At 45.3% G+C, this 26,019-nt stretch overlaps 1 protein-coding gene across 1 annotated transcript in view; it reads left to right on the top strand.

Annotated features, from left to right (window-relative positions):
• Window positions 1-26,019, top strand: part of LSAMP (limbic system-associated membrane protein) — a 1,004,442-nt gene that overhangs the window by 674,791 nt on the left and 303,632 nt on the right. The window lies entirely within an intron of this gene.

The following is a 26,019-nucleotide window of genomic DNA, read 5'->3' as shown; positions in this document are numbered from 1 at the left end:
AGCGTGACAGTTGGCTTTCCTGCTTTAAAACCAGCGAAGGGTGTTCTGCCTCAGACCTGCACAACACTGGTAGTTGGAGGACTGATTGAAATTTGAAGTTGTGCTCTTCCTGTCTGGCCTTTTGACAGAACGGTTTTAAAATCTGAACGTTGCCCTGTCACCAAGGGACAATGCAAGGTTGCAACAGGTCCTGGATAAGAAAGCACTGAGGAATGGGAAGTTGACTACTCACCTGTAGTGCAAAACAACCTCATTGATACGCAGGAGACTTCAGTCTCTGACTTTCAACGTCTTCCGCGGCATCAAACTGATATTTCAAAGAGATTAAGAACTGAAGGGAACATATGATATTCATTTAAAGCCAAGACTTCAGATTTAATGAAGGCTGTATCAGAATGAGATATGATTCAGATATCAAATTACATTTGTTTAGCCCAACACAGCTTAATAAATCACAGCAACATTTAATAAATATTTATCTTCTTTTAATCACCAGTTAGTGCTTTTTCTGGTCTCCCCATTCCCTTAATGGCTTGCTCCTGTATTTATTAAATGTGATTTCCATTTCTCAAATAATCAATATATCTTTTTATTTTTTTATAATTTGGGCAGCTTTACTGAACTTTTGTGAGATTTAATTAAGATTAAGGCTTAATCTTTAATTTCAATATATAAATTACCCTGCATTTGCTATTAAGTCATTATTTGGTAACCTCATTTGGTATGAAATCTTGACTGGAAATGTGGCAAGCTCAACAGTAGTTACAGTACAAATGTTAATGAAATTCAGGGGAATCTTTGGATTGGAGGAGGAATTTGGCTGCAATCACATCTCTTTAGCTGATGTGTGGGTATGTAATTAATAATGTGAAATGGGCAATAAGGAAGGTAGGTTCTGCGTGGCTGACAAAGCTTGTGTTTGCCTGGGTATCTGGTGCAGCAGTAGGAGTCAGGGTGAGGTCAGCTGGAAAGCAGCAGCCTGTGGAAATGATAACGCTTGTAAATGATGACTCAGCCGCCAGCACAATGTGCGGCACGTGGGGAGGCTGTGAGTAGGTTTGAGTCCTGCAGAGCGTTTTCTATGCCACATGCCCATCCCTGCTTAGAGCCAGGTCGGACCCACGGATTCAGCCGCGGCCAGTAATCGGAGGGGAGACGCCAGGCTGGCCCAGGTGCTGCCAGTGGGAATGACTCCTCAGTTCTTGACAAGACCTTGACTGCCACTGAAATCTACTCTACGCTGATGCTGTGCAGCTGTTGCATACTGTCTTCTCCATCATTATCAGCTCCATAACTTAAAATAATAATCTGCAAAGCTCCGCAGGTAACCGCTAATATTTCAGGGCACACGCGTTCTGTGGCCCTCTGCTTGTCCTAGGTGCACTATAGGTCTCATCTGCCTGCTTGCCTGGCTGTCTTTTCCATGGAAAAAAAAGAGTGAACTAACAAAAAATCAAACAGAGGAAAGCAAAATGGTGTGTGTGTATCTTGTCACAACTTGAGCATGCACCCTGGACGTTGGGGAAAACTCTCAGGTTCCACAGTATTGGTAGAGCTTATGTCCCTAAAAAGACTGTAGTAGATAGTTCAAGTCAGACGTGTTTGAGTCAGGCCAGGAGATCTACTGTTTCATCAGTTTGGTATTGTTGGTTCTCTTGACATTGGTCAACAGTTAAATGACATTTTTTACTTCTTTTTTTTTTTTTTTTTTCCTGCTTGGGAAGGTTTGTGTTAAGCCCCCTGCAGGGTCTCTTACGTACAGAAAACTTTCCTTGGTTTACCTATAGAACCAAGGATATAATCACTAAAAAATCTATAAGGATGCATGTAATATTTATAAAGTTAATGCACTGGTCTTTGAATATTCCATGCTTCCATAACATCTGTCACATATCAATATAATAGTCTCTGAATTTTGTATGACTCCAGAACGTCGCATCTGCCATGGCCCTGTCTAGCAACCTGCTGCCTGGAATGGTCAAAGGGCCCCTTTTCCCACTCCTACACCTAATACAACCTCCGTAGGTGGGATGAAGGCCTTCCTGACTCCATCAGGGGTGTCAGTCTTGCCCAAAATGTTGGGCAAGACCGATTGAGAATTTTCACTTGACCACTGTACAAACCTTTAATCCTTGTAGAAATACCTAGCTCTTAAATGGTACTCAACCAGTTTTTAAATGGGCTTTAACTTCTTCAGCCTTTGCTTGACATGTCTTCTTCATGTTCCCCTCTCTAGCCGTATGATGCAAGGTAAAATACATACTCGGGCACTTCATACTTCTTTTTATAGACTTCGGCGGCACAGTCATTTTATATCTCATCTGGGAAACAGATACTGCTTTTAATTAGTGAAGGGCTATCTCCTCTCTCTGGATCTATCAGTGTGACTAGTGCAACATAACTCTTCACTTAAGCTGACTTGGATTGTTGCTGCCCTTTGGGGCTATTTTCCTTCCACCAATGTCTAGGCACAAACACTGTTGGATGTGAAGGTAGTTATCTGAGGAGCTTTGGGTTTTTCTGGTTTGGTTTTCGTTTGGGTTTTGGTTTTGGTTTGTTTTGTTAGGTGGCCACAGCCCTGCTGGTACTGTACAGAGACATTGCTCAAGTTGGAAACGGGTTGAGAAGAGCAGACTAGGACACAGGGAGGAATCCGTGGTGTTGCTACACAAGCTGTTTCTGATGAATAGCATCCCAAAGTACCTATCCTGTTGGCTGCTCCACCAGAAGGCAACAGTGTGCCTACTGACGTAAGAAAGGAGCAGGATTTTATTTCCTTTAGCTCCTCCCAGTCCTCCAGTTCACTACCCATCACAAGTTTTGAAAATGTCTGTGATGAAATTGTTTGCAGTAACAAGGAGCTAGACTTGGTCCAGAGGTCCTTTAATAGACCAAAACTGGTTTAGATGACGACATTGCTTTCTAGTCTAGTCAGCAACATTGCAGTCAGTAGGATAAAAAAAGAAAAGTATAGCTGGATCAGATTCAACAGATTAGGTGCATTAATCCAAGACACAGAGTAATGTTTGTGTTGAATATCCACGATAAGAGTTCTTTTCAGACTGCTTACTACTGCCTCCTGCCTTCTCTCTGCCTTGAGACTCCTCAGTGGTGTCTTGCAGAGAGCAGGCAGTTTGAAAGGTCATTGAGTTGTCTGGCAAATGGCAAACCTGAGTCCCGGTGTGTGATAGTGTCTGGTTGTGATCAGCCCGTGGAACTGTTTGGGACTGTTGCACTGTGAAGCCCTGTGGAGTGAGGAAGGACGTGTTGGGGTATGTTGGCTGGGTAGCAGGCTGGACATTTGGAAGTATCAAACCTACAGTACCCCCAGTGAAGTCCTTTATTAATGCCACCTACCTTCTTTGTTTGAAAGAGATGCTCTGGCAAGTTTAGCCGCCTAATAATAAATAATATTAAAGCGAGTACAGGACATGAACAAGGAATACCATCGCTCTTACCTCATTGCTGACACCAAGATGTCATTTGGCTTTGGGTGAGTCTATTGTAATCTAGTAGCAAGAGCTCTGACTTACGTTTCTGTATGTTCTTGCCTTAGTTTGTCTCTCTGCACCATAGAAATTGTGAGTCCCTGCAGTCACGGGGATGCTAGAAGAACAATAAATTATAGCAAAGATGAATGCTCCTTTCGCTAACATCTGCCCAAATTATTAGTACTCATCGCTTTGAAAATAGGGGGCCGGGAGGCTGACATCTGTCCTCTCTCATCAGAGTACGCTATGTGATCTTGGGGAGTTTTGCTGTAGATTCTGTAGACCAAACAGTTCGGAGAAAATCCAAAAGGTTAAAAAGGAGGAGATGGCTGCCTAAATGGGGGGAAAACCATTAAAAGCAATTAATGTACGGAAAGAGTAGTTCATCAACAGCAAAGCAGGTGAAGTCCCGGCTGGCCAGCCAGCTGTCTGCATCTATCACTGCTCAGCACCTGCAGACAGACATTTTGTTGTGCATATCCTACAGCTATCTGGCACTAAGGTGAGGATGCTTGGGGAGAAGGAGAACAGCAGACACTTGAAGGGAGTTTTGGGTAGGCAGAGGAAAAAAAATGACACCTTCTGGCAAAGCTGAAAAATGAGGTAGGAACACCAGGGGCTGGGCACTGGGAAGAGTCTTCCACCCCATTAGGTCACTCAGAGGGGAAAGGAGGCAAGCGGCTGTACGGCAGGAGCGTTGTCCTTCCCTATCCCAGCCCTGTGCCAGGTTGAGGATGAATAGCCTTGCCTTCTACATCTTGTAAGGATGATTGCTGCTATGCTATGCCAGTTGCATGGTTGCCAGCCTCTTCTAATTTGCATGTAATGTATGGCAAAGCCGTAATGTCATTTCATTGCATAGAACTTGCCAGAGACCATATTCAAAAGCCTGCTGTGCAGGTTCTGGCTCTGACTCCACAGCATTAGTTGCCCCATCAGCCACTTTAGCACTGGGTTTCCAAAATCGAGTCCAGATGCCAATTACTTTAATGAAGCTGCAGATTCTAAAAAGGATCCAGACACACACCTTGCCCCTGGCTATTGTTTCCCTGGGAGGAGGCACGGGCGGTTTTGACAGACACGTATTTTTTTGCAGTGGAGCATGCAAGAACATCTGGGGAAGGCGAGGGACCTCACAGTTGCCTGTAGCTGAGAAGAAAAAGGCATCTTGGCACAACCGACTTGGATGCCTTTGGCTGACAGATACCGTGCGAGTTGTGCCTGGTGAAGGTAGAACAGCCTGGTGCCTTCAAAGTACACCAGATGCAGAGGTATCGCTTTCCTGGAAGCACTGCTATTGTTCTGCTTCCTTCTCGTTATTAATGTTATAGCCTCAGCAGGAAAGCTGGATGTGAGATAGGGCCACAGTTAGGAAAGGTTTGGATTGGGCATGCTGGTTATCGAAGAGAAGGGTTTGCAGCCAAGCCTGTGGCTGCCTGGAGGGAACTCGGCGCGGGCTAGCCAGGATTGTGTTGCGCTAAGGCTCTACCAGAGGCAAAGCCCTCCGCACGCATGTGCGCAAGGGCTTAAAAATAGGCTTTTGCTGTATTTTGTGCTGCCTTCGGTTCCCGTAACTATGGGTTTCGCCCCCTTAAGCTGAAGGGGAAATTGCTCAGCTTGGAGGAGGTAGCTCAGCCTGTGTGCTCTTCCTAGGTTCAATCACTACAATGTAACATAGACCCTCAACATCAGAGAAAATTCACCTCAGCCATCAAGGTCCTCAAATCTGTGAGGATTGCCATATATTAACAGATCTATGCTTCCCAGACACAATTACCATGTCAAATACAAAGGGATGCAGTCTCACCTCCATTGCAAACTCTGGGACAGGGAAATCCCTTTTTGTTCAGCAGTTTCAGTTTGGTTTGTGTAGCACCTGGCACGAGAGGACCCTGGCCCGTAATCACAGAACCCGAGTGCTGCTGCGCTCCATCAGTTGAGATAACAGCGATGTGTAAAACAGAAGAACCCCACTGAAGTCAGCGGAGTTGTTTCCGCTGCAATGAGATGCAGGCCAAAGTGAGAAGAGAGATCAAAGTTTCGCTGTGACTGCAGACCAATTCGCTTCCTCTGCTTGTGCCTCAGTTTCACCACCTATGAAATTGTTGATGACATACTTCCATTACGTTACATTGTGTATTTGAGATTGCTGGATTGTCTGCAAAGGTGGCTGTAATCCCCAGATGTTATGGGAGTGGAAAGGATTATCATCATCATTTCTGACAGGCAGCTATAATTCATCTTTGTTTACCAGACCCCTATGGTAGTTTTATTGTGAAATGAGTAAAGGTTATTTCAGCGTGGGAATCGTGTGAGCTTATTTGTTGTTGAGCCTGGTAATAAATTGGCCCCAGACAGTGTCGCCTGAGCTGTGCGAACAGAGAAAATTTTATGATTCTTAATTTAATTTGTGTTTTCTATTTCCCACTATTTGTATTCTCTCAAAGTCTGAAAACGCTTCTTCACCATTTGATCTGGACTTTTCCCATTTGATGAATGCTGATTATTTCCTTTTTTTCCTTTCCTGAGGTTTTTTCTTTTTTGTATAAAGTACAAAACAATGGCTTAATTGAGTCAGTCTGTCTCTTGAAACTAAAGCTTTTTTTTAGTTATTTTAAGCTCCCTCCACTGGAGGCTTCTGCAACAGCATTGGAGAATGAAGCAACCTGGGATAAATACAATTTGACTTGGTTTTATGCTGTGCATTCCTATAAGAGGTATGTGAAAGGAAGAAGGCAGTGTTTATCTTTAAGTCCAGCATTTTCTGTGAGGGGATAATAAAGCATTTGACGTACACTAAGGGCTTAACCCTTATCACAGACCTTTGGGAAGCAAGTGGAGTGCTTTCAGACCAAAATATGTGGATCCAGTTAAGAAGCATCCTTAAGGGATGTACTGAGGGATGGGATGGGAGGAGGAGGAGGAGGGATGCAGGATCACGGTGAGAGCTGCACAGGAGAAGGTTCTCGCACCATTTTGCATGGATGGCAAATGTAGTAGCAGAAGGGAAGATGATGCTGTCCAAACAGAGAAAGCTAGGAAAGGAATCAAATGAAAGGCTCACAGGATTGCCTGATACAAGTCTAGAGAGTGAAAACTCTGCAAGTATTCTTCCCACCGCCTTTCCTCCTAAGTGTCGCCACGTGTTCCTCTATCCCGTGCCTTCTGCTCAGAAGGACTTTTCTAAATCCTGTTGCATGCTCACCACAATCCAGTCGCTGTCAGAAACCCGCTGCTTGGAGCGTCGCCTGCAGGAACGTTACTGCGTGCTACCCTGGCCCTCCTCACCGGTGCAGGATATCTGGGGAACTCCCCCTTATCAGGGAGGCCCTGGTACGTTTCTTTTGCAAAGGTGTGGATGACTGTGCAGAGAGAAAGCTGTTTGGCAGGGTGGTTTTTCTTCATTTTTGCATACGGCTTTTTAATAGCTGTGTAATAAACCGGTATTGATGAAAGAGGTCATTTACCATCAACTTACTTGGTTTTCTGCAATGAGCTAATGTTTAATTAATGTGCAATAACTTTTGCAACCAAATGTATCCCTCTAGATTTACTATAGGGGACAGTTTGAACATCAACTTAAGCGACCAATGACTGCAAATATATTTATTAAGGTTTAAACATGTGTAAATGAGTTTGTGTCTATTTGCAGAGCTGTTAAACTACAGTAAATATGTTCTTTGTCAATTGGTGGTTAATTAACATCCATTAGTTCTCCATTAAGAGCACAGTTTGGTGTCTGAATTTCCTTGCTTAGTACTAACTTTGAATTAGGGCTGTATTTTTCCCTCTTTCTACACAATAGAGTTTTCAAAATCCTCTTTCTCTGTCGGGTTGGAGCGCTAGGAGCAAGAAGATGTGCCAGTTCTTGGAATTTACTTTGTAAGGCAGGAGATTCACAAAGGAACAAGTGGAATTTTATTGCTCAGCCTTACAGCTCCTATTTATGAACTTAGCAGCTTCCTTCCTCGCACATCTCCGCTTCCCAGACTTTTGTAGCCAGCGCAAGTTGCAGAGTTGGCTCAGGTATTTAATGCCTTCGTATCTCTGTGAAGGCTTTTAGGTTGCATTAACGCAAAAGCTGCTAACACCTGCGTGGAAGATGCACACTGGGCAGATCATGGAGGGGCTGGTTTACCCTAAAGGAAGTTTTTAAGGTTGACATTTCTGAGTGAAGGCTTTTGGGGGCGAGGGGGCTAGGTACAGGGAGTATCCCCTCTCAGTTGGCCGCTATGTCAGCAAACAACCACAAGGTGACACTGTCCCTGTACATTATTTATGTTTTGACAGAGGAATGTATATTAATACATTGCGCATAAAAGACGGTTCTGTGCATCAGCATCCGCTCCCTGTTTCTTAACTGAGAATTAAAGGTCTGAGCCTGGCATAAAGGCTTGTTATGCCCTTGTTAAATCTAGAAATTAAGGAGGTTTTCAAATTACCTTCAGTACGTGTAAGCACTGCCTTTTTACGGAGTGTATAGCCTTAAAGGTTAACAATCCTCCCCTGCTTACACAGTTGTCTGGGAACTTCGTCCTACAACTGAAAAATGCCAGACCAGTCTCTGTTACTGTCCCAGGTCATCAGAGAAGTTTTGTCTTTCTCTTCCATTTCTTTGCAGCTATCAGCATTGGAGGTGATAGAGTATGTCACTCACAGGTAAAGCTGGGGAGAGTCCTGCTTCTTTCTTCAGTTGTGCAAATATGCAAGTAGGGAAATATAGGCCTGAGAGGCCTATGACGAGCTAGGCTTTTACCCAGAAAACTCCAGTATCCTTAGGTGCTAGGTAAAAGGAAAAAAAAAAATATTTTTTTTTTTTTTAATACAAGAATGCTTTGATTGTTTACTGGAATTGGTTTTGGATGGTAACACTGAGTGAGGTTAAGCTGTGCTATGTGTGTAACTCGGGTGTTGAGTCAATAAGTACTGGCATAGATCTGACATATATGTAAATGGCTAATATGATAAGCATCTGGGAATGAGGTACTGTAACGTATGTCAGGTTTTACAGTCAGACACAGTATCAGAAGCATCTGTGAAGAAAACAAATCTGTAAAGTACACTAAAATACAGGTAAAAGGCATGTTTGTAAGGGTAGACTTTGGACCTGATTTTCCCCAGGGTGATGTTTGTTTACATCTGGCCATGTCGTTTTACCAGGTCAGGTTTAAAGAGTTAACTGGGTTGTATGTGTGATCGTGAATAATAGGCTGAACCTGATACTATGCAGTTGCCTCATGCTCTGTGCCTGTAAACATCTATTTTGGTTTTAGTAACATTAGCTAAATTGGTAGCAACGTTAACTGCTTCCCCTTGATTTCTCCCTCATGAACCTGCAGTCTTCCTGTGGTTTGTTGCTCTGAAATTATTAAAGGAACAGTCAGAGAAAATAACAAAAGTTTAATCAGCTCAGTCGTGTTTGATTAGTCATCAAAGTCCCTCCTTCAGTAAGCATCCTAGTAGTTGGGACCATCGAGAGAAATTGCCCTAGCGTGTGTGTAAGGGGAGCGCAAATGAGGCATTGAAACGTTCAGGCCAGCTCTGGAAATGCAGTAAACAGGCTTTCCTAGAACAGCACTAGCTTGTTCAGGCTCCCTCTGGTCCCCTGCACATCTCCCACCTCCCTGGAGAGGAAGATCTTCGTGGTACCTGACATGGTAGCGGAGTCCTGTGCCATTGCCAGTATTAAAACTACTCAACCTACGAAGATGGGTGCCTATCAGTAAGCACCCAGGTATGTAACCCACCGCGAGCTTCTGTCAAGTTACATTAGCAGCTTTGGTTTGAGGCGAGATGTCTGTAAGTAGCAATCGTGACTTGCCCTGCTCTTCCCCACCAATTCTAGACAGGCAGGTCCTTGAAAGAACAAATCTGTAAGCTGCAGACATAAGGACATGATGGCCATATTAGTTGCGGACATAAACCCAAGGCAGCAGAAACTTGCTCCTTCATCTCCCTGGACACAGGCTTGACCTGAAAGAAGTCATCCCAAAAGAGCAGTAATCCAAAAAGTCAAATCTACTGTCGGATGCTTTACTGACTCATAGGAGGAGAGCCGAACTGGCTTCTAAAGCATGAAATTGTCCATTGGGGCTGCAGGGTTTTATTTTTACTTCCTCGCTAAATTGTCCAGCCCTCCTTGCTGCAGTCAGTGCTTCCCGTTCACGAGCTCAGTGGAGGCAGTAAGGAATAGTTTGATGATGTTTTTCTGCAGAACAGCAGGACAGGCAGGCCCAGCCTTAGGGGAGGATGGGGACAGGCGGTGCCTAACTAATAGAGTTATTAAGTGCAGTGGGGAAACCTGAACTACAGCTCCCAGGAGGCATTCCCTTCCCAGAGGCAGATGCAGCGCATCGCTGAGAGACTCAAAACAAAATGCACTAAATTCAGAATGGTAAAACATTTTGGTTCCATTGAAAACTCCAAAATTTCCTAATCAACCTTAGCGCTTTTTTTTTAAGCACTCTTCATTTTGGAAATTTTTTAAAAAATATTTCAACTCTTGACTCTAATTTAGGATGAAAACTAGTGATGAAGTTGTTGGAATTTTCCACAAGGAAAAAATTCTGATTTGTTGTTTTTTTTTTTTTTTCTGAGCTCAGCTTTAAAAACTGAGGTAGCTGCACTTGTTTCTGTGAAGTGCTTTGATATCCATGGATGAAAAGAACTATAGAAGTGCTAATTATTGTCATACTGGTTTTAATTATTCTGTCATACTGATGGAGCGACTGCCAGTTTTCAGCCAGCATTGGGTTTTTTTACAAGATGTTGTCCAGTCCACAGTTTTCATAGAAACAGTCCGATACTTCTTTTTAATTGTTTTAAAAGATGGGGGGGGGGAGAAAATCCTCTCCATGCTCAGCAGCTGCTACGATTCTCTGATGAAAGTTCAAATCTGTCTGCATTTGTACAGGATGTTAGTATCAGGATGATAATGATGAGAGGAGATGGAAAGCTCCATTTGCTAGATATTAAGGAGAAAACAGTGGGAACTACTAGCAAGGGTGAGACGCTCTGCAATTTGCTGCGTACAATAATTTAAAATGGAAAGTGCGGTTTCCAAACATTTGGGAAAGGTGTGGTTTTCACCTCTTTTATTATTGCTATTGTTGGTATTTACTTGCAGTACATTTTATTCTTTCTCTGGGAAGCTCTAAATGAAGTACTGTATTTTCAGTCAGCTCAAACCAACTGAGCTGAACTGTTTAATTCAACCAGTTCGCAGATAAACTTTGTTTACCCGGCAGTATCACTGGCTCTCACGGGAGCTGTAGTTTAAAGGCCTCAGCGCTCTTCTCTCTTTTCAGCCATTCTGCCTGGCTGTGCTACAACCCCCGTAGGGCATCACTGCCTCATCCAAGGCCAGTGCTATGTCAGTGGAGTCCCACGGCTACACTAGAGGTATGTGTTTATCCCTACGAAACTACCCCGCAAAAATCTGGGTGGTTTACTGAAGGTACGCTAGCGAAGACGGAGTACCTGGTGAGACACAGCCAGAGCAGTGTAAGTACTGGCTGGAGCTTAAGGCTATTCCTAAGTGAGGATTTAGGACCAGGCAAACAATATGCACAAGTTTATCTAGGGTGTTCTGTTCTCACGGTGGAAATATGAGTGCCGTGATTTCACCGAGGGAAAGGAACCGTGCAGGACCAGGAGTGCCGGGCTGTTAGTGACCTGAGCTACAACCCAAGTGTGAACCAGGGCATCTGTGGAAATGGGCTAAAGGTAGTCATATTACACAGCCATCCCCCATGGGACAAGAAGTTGCCCATGGAAAGGACATCAGTGGACACGAGTGGGTAACTCGGCTCCAGAGGTGCCGTGTTTTGGTGTGGGCTCTTTCTGTCTGTGCAATTAATGGGAACAAGATGGAGCTGTGCAGAATCTCTCGTAATTGCATTATGCCTTCTAGAGAAAACGCACTTGCAGAAGACACAACTGGCATTGGCGGGTCGCTCCCTCGCTGGCATGACTTTGTGTGTCCCTATGTCAGCAAACGGATATCTAGGGCAAGCAGTGACTCCAAAACTGACGTTTGGCAGTTGGTCTCCTTAAAAAGATAACAATGATACTCCTTGGGAGAAGAGAATTTCCCCCCTGGTCTGGCAAATGATGTGTCAGATTGTTAAGACACAGAGGGTAATTTGCTTTTTCCCCATTTGCACTCTTTGCTCGATTTCCGTTTATTTCCAGTGATGTAGTCTAGTTCCTCAATGCCAACATGATGCAGCAAATGGAAACCTAAGCAAAGTCTTAAACATCCAAGTCCTTCCACACATGTATTCTTTGTTTTAGAAAAAAAAAAAAAAAGTCATTTACATAAAAGCCTTTGATACAGCAAGTGGTAATATTGCATTAGCGTTTATTAATATGAAGCAGAAAGATTTGCCCTATCACTGCAGTTACTACTCAGTTGTTGCCTAAGGATTAGGAGGCTTTTAAACAGATAATATACAGTTATTTTTCCTGTCCTGGAGAGAGCCTGGTGGTTCTCCGTGTGAGTCAGCTGTAAAGCAGAGGAAGCACACATGGTGAATGTGCCACCAGGGCCTCAAGAGCCTCTTTTATACTCTCTGATGGTAGTTTGGTGCCTGACAACTAGATCTCTGGCCTGGTGACATCCAGGTGACTGTCCTGCCTGAACAAGGAAAAGGGCAGAAGAAAGAATATAATTTCTTCTTCAGCAAGCTGCACAAAGAAACAGCACAAGGGAAGTGGAGAATATATGGGGACCAGCCCTTACTCTGAAGGGGCAGTGGGTACATTTAAAGCGTTATGGTTCAGCAGAGGCAGGAAATTTTCTTTTGGAATTAATGTTGAAAACCTAATTTTGAGTCATGCAAAGGCAGCTTGCGGATTTGGGGAAATCCTACCAAATGCTTCCCTTTGTGAATCCAGCCTGATTTTTCTTTCCTAAAGGTACTGGGACAGGTAGCGTTTTCTTTCCTACCCTATGGTCAGAAGTCATGAACCAAAGCAAGACAATTTCAGGACGAGCCTCACTTTGACTGTGTGAACTGACGTGCAGCAGCTGAAATTCTGCCAACCTGCCGGCAGGCCTCCACTTTCTTGTGTCCAGGATCAGGTCCATGCTATAAACTTTTGTTACTCTAATTGTAGGCAGGAGGGAATTGCAATGCCGAATGCGACACAAGAGCCGAAGTGCAGGTGCAGCTCCCTGGCCTTGTAATCTTTTTGCCAAGGGTGTTTATTGGGGGAATGGAGAGATAAGAAGTACGTTACAGCCACATCAGCAGTATGTCAACTTCAGATGGGTTTGCCAACGTAGCTAAACCTTTAGGTCTTTCTCATGGGAGCTTTAAGGCAAAGCTGTCTTTGGGGGCATGTATTAACAGCCTAATGAAAACAAGGCAGTATGGTTTTAACATGTTAAGCATAATGGCAAGAAGTAGCCGAAGGTTTAACTGACTTTTAATACATCATGGAAGCATACTGCCTTATTTGTGCTAAGCTGTTAATACACGTTAGCTAGTTAAATACTTGTTCTTTGCACTTCCTAAATCCCACTATGGACAGGGCAAGTAAGAGTAATTTTCTTAAAAGAACATCTATACCAAGTTTAAATCCTAAATGCAGTCTCCAGTTGGAGTTTCCCCTACTTTTGACGAGTAGAAGTCTTACTGTGGGCTTCCTCTATTTCCTTTTGAGAAAGTCTGATGAGGGAATAAGAAGAAACTTTTCTTACATTGTTTTTTCCTCTTTATTTCTCATTGCTTATATTCCAAGTGTTGTTAAGAAAAAATCAGAAAGCATTAACCATTTCTCTGGCTGGTCTAAGACAAAAGGAGAGCATCTACAAATAACACTTGAATGCTTTGGGTTTTTTTCCTGAAACACTTACTAGTCTGAAACTTTATTTCCCTCTACCTTAATTTTTCAAAGTTTTCTATTCTGACTTAGTATTAATGTGACTTAGTGGCTGTGGTTGCCAGATGAGTCATCCAAACAGCTTTGCATCTTTCAGGGGGATGCTAGAATTTGGCAATCTCTTCCACGCTGGCAAAATAGTCGAGGAAGAGGAGAGTTATAACCTGCTGGGGAAAGTTATCCTGAACTGCTAGATTCAGGGAATTGGACAAAGTTGAGCAGCTTGCGCATCCTTTTTAGATTTGCCTTTAGAGGTTCATTAGCTCGATAATCATATTCCAATCACGAAGTATTTCTCTCTGTATACTCAACCCCCATCCATCTCCCATACAGCTATCCAAACACTTGGCAGCTTTATGGAAAGATATTACAGGAACTAGAAACAACGGGCCCCGGCTTCACGTCGTAAAAGCTCTTGAGTGCAGAGCTAAGGGTCATCTGTCCAATATTGGTGACATCTTGAATCTTTCTGTTGGGACTTGAATACATCTAGTAAACTAGAAGTACATCGCATGTTCCCCAGTCATCAAGACATTGACTCTACCCTAGCCAAGGCACTGCTCAAACTGTGTGTTTTAAGCTTAGCTCCTGGGAGTGAGGAGATCTTTAGAAAGCTTGAGAATCATACTGGAAATTATAAGGAAGACTTGATCTCCAGATGAAACAGGGTTTTTCTGCCCTTTCTGTCTGGGCTGACTTTTTTTCATAGTAGCTAGTATGGGGCTGTGGTTTGGATTTGTGCTGAAAACGGTGTTGATAATTCAGGGATGTTTTAGTTATTGCTGAGCAGTGCTTACACAGAGTCAAGGCCTTCTTGTTGTAAGCATTATTCCCTGACAAAAAGACCACAGAACTTAAAACTTTATCTTTTTCCTATTCAGTCATTCCAGTAGGTTGGAATATCACATATGCCAGTCTCACTTCGTTTGCTCACACACACACACAGAGCATAATGGTGTGCTATGGCCCTTTCCCCAGAGGACTGTACCCTGACTCTCCCTCACCAAAGTTTCTTTCCTTATGGACTTGCAGTGCCTGGTACATCACCCGCAGCTCTGTTGTGGCGTGGGGAGAGTTCGCCCTGCGTGAAACCTAAATCCTTTGTGCAATTCTCTGTGCCAGTAAAAGCAAACCACCTTTTCAGTCCAAAGATTTAAGCCATAATGTATTCCCACTTTCCTGTGTATAAACAGAACTTCTGCTTCACGGAGATTTCTCATTGCAAAGCTTTGAGTGACTGCAACCATGTTATATATGGAGTGTTGATTTCTTGCAGTTTTCTCTCTACGCTTTTGAGTGTTCACAGTCTTCCTCTGCTTCAGTCGACAGTGCTTCATTTGCACGGTGGCATAGAAAGAGCTGTCCAGTACAGAGCCCTCATCAGAGCCCAGCTCGGAAGAACGTAAAAGCAGCAGGGGCTATTCAGAGGCTTTCTGTTACCTCTGTAAACATCTGCATGACTGCTGTCAGCATTCAGTCACAGACATGATGTTTACCAAAATGCTTACATTTCACTTGAACTTCAGTTGCGGTTCCCATGACTTTGGTTTTGTGATATTAGTGCAAATGTGTTGGTACGATGGTTTACAGCGAGCAGTCAAGAGTCTTGTATCAGCAGTGTGACTCAATAGGAAAATATTTTTGCACAGGTATCCCTGCTACTTGTTGAACCTTGACGCTTGCTCACAGATATCTCAGTCTTTCAGCCACGGAACAGAGGCTGAAAAGGACAGTTGGTATGAGCAATGTGTCCTGAACGCCATCAGAGGTATAATGTGAACAAGGCATTGGCTTTTCATGAAGTGCTCATCAAACACTTACCAGATTTGTTTCAGAAGGTCTCGAACAACAGTGGGGGTGATCTGCATGGGATACATCGCTCATGGCTAGGAGTTTGATCAGTTTGGCCTCTTGGTGTCTGAGTTTTATTGTTGTTTGAATGATGGTGATAAGACGTCGCCATTTGTAATTACAGCATATTCAGCTAGTGTAGATATTTCCCAGGGAAATATTCTGGTATGTCCATGTTTGTCAGGGGTATGCAGAGAGTTTGTCTGAAGTCAGAGGAAGAAGCTTTTCAAAAACTTGTATTGGTGTGTGTACTCCGTTATGTTCTTTAGCAGAGGGAAGAAAAGGAAAGGTCTGGAACTAATCCAGACTTCCAGAGAGCCAAATCTGTTTAAACCCCACTATCCTCTTTCCTGCTAGCTAAAAATTCCTTTTCTCCTCTCTGGGTGCTTAACAGATCTTCCTGCGTGGCCTTCGTCTGCCTCTTGGTGCTGGAGGATTGGCCCAGCTAGTGATAGAACAGAGACAGGTCATGTCAGGTCTCTCTCTGGCATTACGTTCTCTCGGGTGGTTGCTTGGTGTGTCGCAAGCACGCAGTCAGTACAGAAGTAATTGCTGGGTTTGGGAACAGGAGAACCTAGAGTTAGCTGCACCCTACTCCTATTAGCAGTTGACTTTTGCTTTTGATATATAGTCTTTTTCCTGTCATCCCCGGGAGTTTTAATTAACAAATACCAGCGACAGCAGAGACCTAAAATACAGTTCTTTCTGTGGCATCTTATCTCTTTAGACTTGGGTCTCTTACTGCTGGCCATACACGTGCCTTAGGGTGTTGGAAGGTGAGTGGGGATGTCCCATTGAACATTGTGCTTGTGAGAAGAGGGGACTGGACTTAAGGTACCTGCTTGGCTCTTTCTGTCATGTAATTCCCTGCAGATAGACATGGGCAGAAAGATGCTATAAGAATATGGGCTTCCTGCTGGCATTGGTTCTTGCGTTCTCCTCTGCAGAAAGTGTTTCTTGTATAGGGACCTTAGTCTGAACGCTGCTTTCGCTTTGTATTGTGTTCTAATAATATCACACAAGAGACATGAAATGGCTTTGATCATAGGGAGTAAATGCCACCAAATATTCTTCTTCCTGCAGCCTTTTCCTTGCTACATTAAAAATTGATGGGCAATAGCAGCTTCTTCTTTTCAGGACTTAGCTACATCAGCAGATGGGGAGAGGGGGCAGGAATACCAGGGCATGTTGATGGACAGAACAGGGGTGTCCTGACAGAGCTGGGAGCAGGAGAAATTTACACTTAATTTTCTTATGCTGGGTCTGTCTGAGGCTAGTCAGATTAACTGTTTGTTCCTCACTTTGATGAGCAATAAGCTTACTGGAAAATTGTTGTAATTCAGTTAAATGGATGTGAATTTGAAGGGTATGCCTTAATTTCCACATTTGCTTTGTTCTTTGTGTTCCGCTCATTCTCCAGCCAAGAGGAATTTACAGGGAATGAGGGTGAGAGGCAGAATCAAGAAGTGACATTGTAGCCCCACTGAAATCGGTGGCAAAGCTCCACTTGACTATATCGGGGCCAGGATTCGTCCAAGGGGCTTCTGCCTGTCAGGATCGCCTTTGACATTTCAGACGCTGATAGACAACTTGAATGGGAAAAGTCTTTGAGCTTCAGGCTCCTTCTCCCGCAGACTCCCATCAAATCAGTAGGTTGGGCAGGTAACTCCATGCATTTGGCAGCAGCGTTTTATCATCCCAGGCCTGTAAAAAGCTTTCCTGATAGCTCCTTCATGCTATACACTCACCAGCCGAAAAGCGGCTCTGGTAAACCATTTTTACCGTTCTTTCTCATGACGGTATGTGAAAGTGGTTGTCCTACCAAAAGCTCAGAAGCAGATGCTCAAGTGACTCAAAGCCCTCCATTTCACAAAATCAGCTCCCCCCTCCCCAGATTCCCACTTATGTCTGGCAAACACAGGATGATTCCTTGCAGACAGAAAGAATAGGGTGAAATGCTCTTATGGACAATGACTTTGACTAAAAAGCAATCAGTGATAGATATTCCCTGAGGACACTCGAGGTAGCCTCACCCACCAGTGCTATAGGTCTGGTATCTGGGGTTCATCTTCCAGTCCATTCCTGTATCAGAGGGCAAGCAATGAAGTGTGGAAGAGCCCTACTCAGAGCTCCATCTCATCGTCAAAGGTTTTCTTTAGGCTTTTTTGTTTGTTTGTTTGTTACCCTGCTCTGGTCTGATCCAACTGTAGTGATTTTTTTTCACATCCCCTGCCTTTGTTCAGCCAGCTGCTAGGGTGCTCTGACCAACCTGCTCTTTGTCCTTCCCTGATCTCTGCCTGCTGGAAGAAGCTAGCAGGCTCATTACATTATTCAAAAAATACTGGCGTGTGGTATAAAAATTAGGAAGGCAGTGAAGTGTCGCTGAAGACCAGGACTATGCACAAATCCCCAGGGGTTTCATAGGAAGCAATGCTTCCGTTCCCATTCAGGTTGTCGCTCTTTGTTTCATAAAGCCCCACAAGCTGCTGAATCTAACAGGTTGCTGGAGCTGAGTAAATTGTCAGTAGAGGGGGGGCTGTCTGCTGGCACTTCAGGGCCTGAGCCTGGCTCTGACAGGTCAAGTTCCCACAGAGATTCTACACCCCTCCAGGAGAATACCTGCCTATTCTCCCTCTTGCCTGGAAGCTTTTATAAATACCCCCCCAGACCTCTGCCTTAAGGAGCTGTTTCAGGACATGTGCATCCCTCATCCAGCCCAGCCTTAGCAGCGTTGCAAGCAGCGGTTCAGAGAAGAATTTCTGTCCCTTTAGAGATACTGCTTTTTCTGATAGGTATCGCTTCATTTGAGCGGTTTGCAAGTATGCCCGCACTCGGGTTTGTTTTGCCTTATCCAAGTTGACTTAAACATGAGTTGGGATGAGACTGAAGCAGGGTGGTTCTGAGACAGGGTTCTGCTCCAAGCAGTGAAGCCCAGAGGCTGTACAGCTCCGCTGCTCCCGCATCCGAGCACGGGACCATGCTGGAGGCTCCTCGGTCCTGTCTGACAGAACCAGCTGCTGAAATCGCCTCCAGCAAAATGCTTCCTCTCCCTGAGAAGCTACTTTATTCCTACACCTCTTGGTAGGCAGGTCCTCTATAATTCCCCCCAACTCCTACTTCCCCCTTCCCCATGCTTAGACTTGGACCTAAAATTCCCACTCCTGGCCCTACTTCTGTGCTATCTGGCCTCATCTCCAGGACAGTGCTATTAATCTGGTATTTGCCGGCTCTCTTAGAAGCTGCTGAAAACAACCCATTTCCCTCTCCGGCACCAGGTGTTGGGCATTTGTGGCAAAGTATTGGACTAGGAACAAAAGTGGTACAAAGTGAGGCTCAAACAGGTACAACATAATTTTTCGAGGAGGTGGTATTTAACAACAGCTGACCATTTAATCTAAGCAGACAAAAGCATGATTCGATTCAGTGGCTGGATGATAAAGGAAAGAATATTTGTGCTTAAAACAACATGAAAAATTCTTAACCTGGGGTGGTAATTAATCATTAAACCCACTGACGTAGGGTAGATCTCTGCAGTTGGGCCTGCTTAAACCAAAGCCGAGAGCCTTTCTTTAAGAAGGTGTTCTGGCTGACCCACTGGTTGTAGCTTCTTGCCAGAAGAAGTGGGTGAGTTTCTGTGGCTTGGGGCAGGCAGTTGGACAGGATGATCTGAGAATTCCCTCCTAGCTTTACAATGTATGAATATGACTGCGCCTGACGGAAACGGGGCATGGGAGCAGCCTAGGAAAGGGAGAGAAACTTGAAAATACCAGGCTGAGGAGTTTGGAGAAAGGAGCAGAGAGGTAGTGTGGGAAAGGGGAGAAGAAAAGCTGAAAAAGTAGAAAATATATGTTGAAAGAGTAGGCAGGCACTAACTCCAAATGCTGATGCAGAGATGTCCTAGACCTCATAGCCTGTAAGAATGGTATTAACTGAGCCTGCGTCTGTGAGACAGTTCTCCTGGCTTGTCATCTTGAAAATCTGGACGTGTTAAAGATGTGTTTTCCTCATTTTCAGACCTGAATGCGGAGAAATGATTGGAAACGTTTTCAGAAGCTTGAATTCAGGCAGGTCATAGTTTCAAAGGGACCCTTCTCCAAATTTCTGCATACAAATTTCTCTCTCGTCTTGTTGCGCGTGAGGCTTTCTGACAGTGCCTGGTCTCCTGATAGCATCACAAATCTTGAGAATCTTTCTTGTCTCGCTGAAGGCCTCAGTTTAAGTTTCATAAAAGCTATGTTGGAGCTTCTGTAATGGACAAGAAAATGCGCAGCACAACAGCCTGCTGCACTCTATTCTTCACAATAAAATTAATTCTCTGGTGATGATGAATGTGTAGCATGTATCATTTCAGCAAGACTTTGGAGCTCTCTTCCGAATCATCACTGTCAGAATGATTATTCTCATCCATTAGCATTGTGTTGAGAACTCCATGCCAGAGCAGGTCATCGAATATGCAGCAAGGCTCAGCAGAACGGGTTTGATCACCTCTTACTTGTACAGAATTCCTGTCTGCAGCGATCCTAACATCCCTTGCAACTGCCAGGCAGTTGTTTTGGGGCCTGTTAATGAGTACGTTAGAAATAGATCACGCCTGGCGTGTTCTGTAGATTCTGTCTTGCAGGGGCTTTCTGTATTGTAGTGTCAGATCACCCTGCAGTCTTTGGTGCTTCATCCTTTGAATACTATTGGAAACTAAGGGTATGTTAGGATCTCTGCTCTGTAGCTGGAAACTTTGACACGCCCTGAGAGACAGGACAATTTTAAACAGCTAAATTAGGCATCTGGTCTGAAGTGCCCTCAAGAGAAGATTATCTCTCTGAGGGCAGAGGGAGCCTAAGGGAGATTAGCTTTTTACGCCTTTGTGAATGCCTCATTAAGTGATTTACCCAAATTCACTGAGGAAATTGGGACTGGATATCTCCCAAGTCCTCCTAGAACATCCCAACCTCTGGGTCATCTCTCTGCTTGTGTGTTGGGAAGGAGTGCTAACTCTTCTAGCCTCCTTCTGTGAAGTCAATCCTAATTGTGTTAAGGGCCGTAAATATTCGCCAGCCTTGGGAGGAAAGTTTTTTGGGGGATAATAGGTCTAAGTAGAGAGCGCGATTGCCTTCCTATGGGAACTGAATTCTTGAAAGACTTGCAGGGTTGAACCCTGGCTCCGCCTGACTCATCGAGAGTTACTTGACATTGGTGAAACAATGATTTCACTCCCAGATATAAAAAGAAAAGAGATCTTGAAGCTGTCCTCAGTGGGAGGTATGGACTGCTTGTCTAGATTTGCACGCCTAACTCCTATAGCCACGTTTGGAAAATACAGGTCAACGTAACACCTTGTCTCCGAGCGAAACATCAGAACTGGGATCAGCTCCTTCCCTGCTTCCGAAGCCATGAGCCGGCCTTCCGTGGGAGAACAGGTCACGCAGTTTCCCACCGGGGCTGCTGACTCAGCTGGGAGATGGCAGGAGGTTTGGCTCCCCGCCACGCAGCAGCAGTCGCCCAGCGGTGTGGCCTCCCGTGATTTCGAAATGATTTGACACCCTCTGACAAACAGCAGCTGCAGAGCTCGGTTCTGAGGTGTCGGCAAGGAAGTCGCTGATGATATGTGATCTTTCAGGGGAAAAGGCAGCGCCATGCTCTCGATGCTACTGATGGCTTTTATGCTTGTTGCATTTGTAAGGTCGGAAAGGCAACTTTTGTTTTAATGAAAAGGGAAGTGCTCTCTGTTTCTCGTTCCTCTCAGGTAGGAAGGACCTGTTGCCAATGACTTTGTAGTTCCAGAAGCACTTGCTGCGGTAGCAGTCAGTAATTAAGGCCACAAACCAATTGCAGTGCTAATTCTTTAATCCCACTTGGTCGTATCCTGCTGAAAAAAAGGCATCTTCAGGCTGCTATTTTCCTCCTGCCCAAGCTTTAGATTTGGTCTTTAACTAAAGGTGAAACTCTCTGAAAAGTCAGAGCACAAAATCTCTTTATCCAGTCAAACAAGGTTTTCTTTTTCAAAGGTTTTAACACAGTTTTCTACCCACACAGCAGAGAAGTAGATGAACTTCAAAACTCAAGGCCTCGTGTTTAGCTGGTGGAAGTCAGCATAGATCTTTTGACAGCGGTGGTGATATGTCAGCTTACAGCAATTAAGAACCTGGCCCTTGGCCTCTAAATTGTCCACACCAAGCTGATCAATTGTGAAACTAGATCGATTGCATAGTAACAAGGTTACAAATTGGTGGAAATCAGCTATTATTCTTGTAAAGGAGGAAGTTCTGTTACAGCTCAGTGACCGCACTTAGAAAGAGGTGTTGTGCATGCATAGTATCATCCACAGTTATGTCCTATCTGGGTGTTCTCGATGTAGTAAATCCTTCTACCTAATGAGGTCCTTACTTCAGAGGAAGCTTGGTCTTGTTGCATTACACGTCTGGAGTCTCAGGCCTAAGCTGGCTCTGATTTTCAGCATCAAAAGCCAGTTTAATTTATAGACTTGCAAAATATTCATAAAACATATATCTTTCTTAAAATAAAGCATATGCTGGAACGGTTACTTCTAGTATTAGGGCCATCATACACATACATCTTTCTCAAACTGCAGAATTTTTCCTTAGAACGTGTCTTCCGTAAGTGCCTTGGGGATATGAGTAAGAGGCATTGATGTTCCAGTCGGCACAGGATCAAGTTTGGTAGGCAGCATCCTGTCCTTAGCAGACTTTCTTCTTTTCAGTCGACTCATGGAAATTATTTCTCCGCCCTTTCCAGCAGACTCTGGCCTGGTATGGATGGAGGCCCCTTTATCCAGCAGGTGTAGCTGAAGGAGCGGGCAGAGTGTGACCTACGGGAACTCTCTTGGAGTCTGAGGAGAAGGGCATTTACCAGTGAAAGGCCGCCTCCTCCTCCTCAGTCTGCCTCTAGAGGCACCTGCTGCATTCAAAGGATTTTCCACCTCTCTCCTCGCCCTGCCTTTCCTCCTCCTCTTCTACTCCTGTGGCTCCCTATATCTGAGGAACCAAAGGACAGTGAAACGTAGCTGCTTAATAAATTGGAGCAGGATGCTGCCCTTACACAGCAGGCTAGAAATGTGTGCATGTAGGAGCTGCAGGTATAGGAAGGAAGAGAGGAAGGTGAGATCACTCCCTGCCACGGTCTCTTAATCTTCCTCCCCATGTGCTGAAACCCCTTTGGCTCTTCCCTGTTCCTCTCCATAACTCCTCTGCCAATGCAACAAAATTGCATTTTCCTTGCATGGCTGAGAAGCTTTGAGCAGGTTCTGCTGCTGAGGACAGCAGTGTATCTTGACTAAACACGTTATAGCTCACAAAACATCATACGTTTTCACTCATCATTGCAGATACCCTAAATAAAGTCCCTAGATGCTTGGACTCTGCTGGCAGAGCAGTTATGCACTCCCCTTAAAACAATCGTGTTGGTCGTGAAAGGGTCTGGAGACTTGTGTGAGCGGTTCTCTTTTTGTATTTTTTCAGAAATGTCTTTTCCCCAAATCCAGCAATATTTGGGAACAAGTCACCAGTTCTGGTATGGTTGGTAGTGAATGAAAGTCAAGTGACAACAGTTGCCATTTTGTGGCTGTTTGTGGCGTGAGCTGATGAGCCTCATTTTAGCTCCTAGAGGGCAGCCATCCACATCATACAGATGGCTGCTGCAGTTGGCATTTCGTGAAGTTTCCATGGATTGCTCTTTGCTTTTAGCCACCTCAAATGCAAAAAAAACCCCATCCCTATTGGTGGCCAGAGTCCATGCTTTCAGTGTCTGTTGGCTCTCCGTGAAAAGCAGATGGCACTTCAGGCTTTCACAGCATCAGTCCCTGAGTATCTGTAAAACCGAGCTGCCACACGTGTAGGCAGAGGTGACCCGAGTACCAGTCCCAGAGCATCTCGGCACTGCATATCTCAGCAGAAGCTGCCTATCCAGGGCCAGCATGGAGGGTTTCTCCTTCGGCTGGCTTAGATGCCCAGACTGTGATGTCTCCAGCACGTTTCCCTCAAAGCCAGGGAGAGTAAGGCTAAGCCAGGCTGTGTCCGCTTGTGCTGCTGTTTTCCCTCCAGCTTCCATGCAGAGCCATCCCACACCCATAGCGTGGAAACGCAGACACCTTCCTAAACCTGTCATCCAAGGGTTTCTGTCGTGTCTTTAGTGGTGCCGTACAGCCCGCGCTCATCAAAGGGTGCTGCTCTAGGCCACGTTCCCTTTGAACAGGGTGTAAGGGGTTTGCATTGCAGGAGGGTGATGTGGTACCTGTAGGGCTGGGCTCATGCTGCCCCATCCATTCCCGAACCGCGTAGTGACAAAATTTGCTCAGTCAGGCTGGCCCTGCCAGTCCTGCACCTACCAGGAGTATTGGTAAATGGCATTAAAAGATGGCAGTATGGATTTGTGGTGTCTGTGCTCTGATTGTTTACCTGAATTCTTAAGTTTTCAGAAGGTAGGAAAGTTAGAAAGCAGACCTGCTGTTTTGTTATCTGCTTCCAGCAGGGGGAGATGGGTCCAGAGAGTTATTTCTTCTGGGAACACGTACAAAAATAACATTATTTATTTTACTCAGGAGGTTCTCTCCTAGGATTTGTGTGATTCCTGCTTGTTTGGCCTTTTATACCCAGGCAACCCCTTCCTTTTGTTTCTCTACGCTTCTAAAAGCAAATAAGACCTATCAGCTTTAGGTTTTGGTTTTGTTTTGTTTTTTCCCCAGGTTTACAAGACCCTCGAGGGAATTTTGTCCTCGCCTCTCTGTTTATTATGATTATTATTATTAAATAGCTATGCTATGGTGGTTCTAATGAGGGTTGTATAAATGCTGAAGAAGATGAAGGCTTCCCCTGTGCTTCCATCTCAGCAGAGAGGTGCCTCCAAGTCCGCTGTGATGTGCCCCACTTTGTAGGGAGGCACGGCCACATGCGGTCCCACCTCGAGTCGGGGTGTTACCGGAGTCTGGGGACAGGATTCCTTCTTTCTCCCTCCCTGAACCCCCCCTCTGTCGTTCTCTGTGTAAAACATATTGGTGCCACTTTCCATGAACTATATTTAACTAAGCATTAAATTTAGATTTAACTGGATAGTTATTGCCTCCTAAGTAAATACTCTGAGATAAGGAAATATTTAGTGAGCTCTAGCAGTTGGGTGGCAGATGCTTCTTGCATTGCATAATAGTTAATCTTCGACAAATATGTTTTCCTTACTCCACTGGCATTTAATTAACATACAATAGCTCTTATTAAATGTAGATGAAACATATGTGGGAGACCCTTGTAAAAAGGATCCATGCAACACTCTGACTCGCGAGAGGGGTGCGTTTCTATCATCGGTAACTTCGTATGGGACCGGGTCTTTTCGCTGTACTCGAACTCTGTCACAAGAGTGCAGAGGTTTCCTCTTGGTGATGCCCATCGTCTGGCATGCCAGCAGTCTGAGGGCATCTCTCTGTCCCCTGTGCTCTCCACAGCCCTAGAGCAGTGGCTACTAGTCCATCAGCAGCATGGTCGTCTTCAGAGCGATACCCTTGTCAGGTGAAATCTCTCTCTGCAGCAGCTTGGGAACATCCAGTGTGCGGATTAACCCCTTAGCTCCTTCTCGTTGCTCCCCCTCTCTGGTGCCATCCTCCCCAAGTCTCCTGCAGGGGAAACGTCTGAATGGGCTCACTCCTTGGCTTGAATACAAAGCAGTCGTCTCTTTTGCCGCTGCATGCCTGGCACTGGAGCAGTAGTGTCGTGACCTTAGCCCTTAATTTGTGGGCCTTTAACACATGCAGGGATTGTTTAAGTACTCATAGACAGCACGGCCTTTCCATACATTCCTGGAAGAAGAAAATCAATCGAGGGCCATTAACTACAAAGACACTGCCACTGGCTGGGGACATGCCTTAGCCACAAATCACTGGAAATGAGAGAAGTGCCCTAGGGCAGTACCGCTGCACGCTTGCCTTGTGCTTGTGCAATTCCCTAGGCATTGGCTTGGGGCTGTGCTCAGAGACAGGACCCAGGGTTAGAGGGACCTTTGATCCCAGCCCGTGCGGCCACTTGTATGACATGGAACCATTTGGTACATCTCTCCAGTCTGGGTATCCCCGTAAGGCTCTAGGCGAAGCAGGCAGCATCCAAGACCCGTTTTCTCCCATCCTGCACACTCGGGCAGCAGGGCTGTGACCACGCAGGACAGCAACTCGCAGCAGAGCTTCCCTCAGCTTTATCTTTCACACCCGCTTCTCTGCCACCCCAACCAAGCTCTTTGCTTCCCCCTCCATCCCTAAGAGCAGCTTTCCCCCATCCCTCCCGCAGGCAGAGGAGAGCAGAGCTGGGAGAACGGCAGGCCGGCCTCGGCAGTAAAACGTACGGCTGATTCCTCTCCGTTAATTTAATCTCCCTTCTCCCGTGCTGGGATGGGGGAGCGTGCCCGGGTGGGCAGCGGGTGCTGCCGGGCTCGGGGCTCAGCTGCGGGCGCTGGCACTGGGGGAGGACAGGCCCAGTATTCACTGCGGGCAGCTCAATACCACCATTGTCCGCCGTCCATCCCTCAACGGCTGGGAAAGGAGGGGGGAGAGGTGGGAAGGAGGCGGAGGGAGGGATGGACAAGTGTTTATCTGGGGAGAGGAAAGGGGGGGGGGGGGAGAAAGCAAGGTTTGAGGCTGCGGAGGCAGCGGCCAAGAATGCCGCTCTGTAAAGCGGTTAGCTGGGGGCTTCAGGCCCCAATGGCAAGTTGTGGCCAAAAGTGGAAACAGCTTCTTTGCTCCCCCCCCCGCCCCCTATTTTCTCTTGTGGATATTGGCCGTATCATCCCCCATCCTCTCTGC

This window comes from Haliaeetus leucocephalus, unplaced genomic scaffold, assembly GCF_000737465.1.
Source record: "Haliaeetus leucocephalus isolate CR32 unplaced genomic scaffold, Haliaeetus_leucocephalus-4.0 Scaffold228, whole genome shotgun sequence".
Taxonomy (NCBI): Eukaryota; Metazoa; Chordata; class Aves; order Accipitriformes; family Accipitridae; genus Haliaeetus; species Haliaeetus leucocephalus.
The sequence above is the reverse complement of the archived record's forward strand: the minus strand, read 5'-3'. Positions and strand labels throughout refer to the sequence as shown.